Below are 411 nucleotides of genomic sequence, written 5' to 3' on the forward strand. Positions count from 1 at the left end.
TTACTTTTAGAATACATTTTCTATCCATAACGTGATCATAATAAAAGTGTTTTAACAGAGACCACAACAGTTACAATAATAAGTGAAGCAAGACAAGAATAACATATAATAATAACATATGAATATTCAACAACAACAACAAAATATGAAGACCATATTGTCATATTATATCCATAGAAGCAGCAATTGTATAAAAGATAAAGAAGACACCTTATTAATTTTAGTTAGTTATCCTAGACACGTATAAGTATTTAAATAGCTTTACCCATCATTACTCCATGTTCATTTGCAAACAATAGTCAGTGTATACCATAGATACTCATATTGAGTAAATAGGAGTATGTAATATAATACTCTATAAGTTAGAGTAATTCTTTTACAAGTGAAAGGCAACCATAAGGGCATAAAACC

General features: G+C 27.7%; 1 protein-coding gene across 1 annotated transcript in view; it reads right to left on the reverse strand.

The window, feature by feature from the left end:
• The window catches only part of LOC119588754 (cytochrome b561-like), a gene marked incomplete at its 5' end in the record, with an annotated part of 3,715 nt that overhangs the window by 2,844 nt on the left and 460 nt on the right, over positions 1-411 (reverse strand).

This window comes from Penaeus monodon, chromosome 24 (assembly GCF_015228065.2).
Source record: "Penaeus monodon isolate SGIC_2016 chromosome 24, NSTDA_Pmon_1, whole genome shotgun sequence".
NCBI lineage: Eukaryota > Metazoa > Arthropoda > Malacostraca > Decapoda > Penaeidae > Penaeus > Penaeus monodon.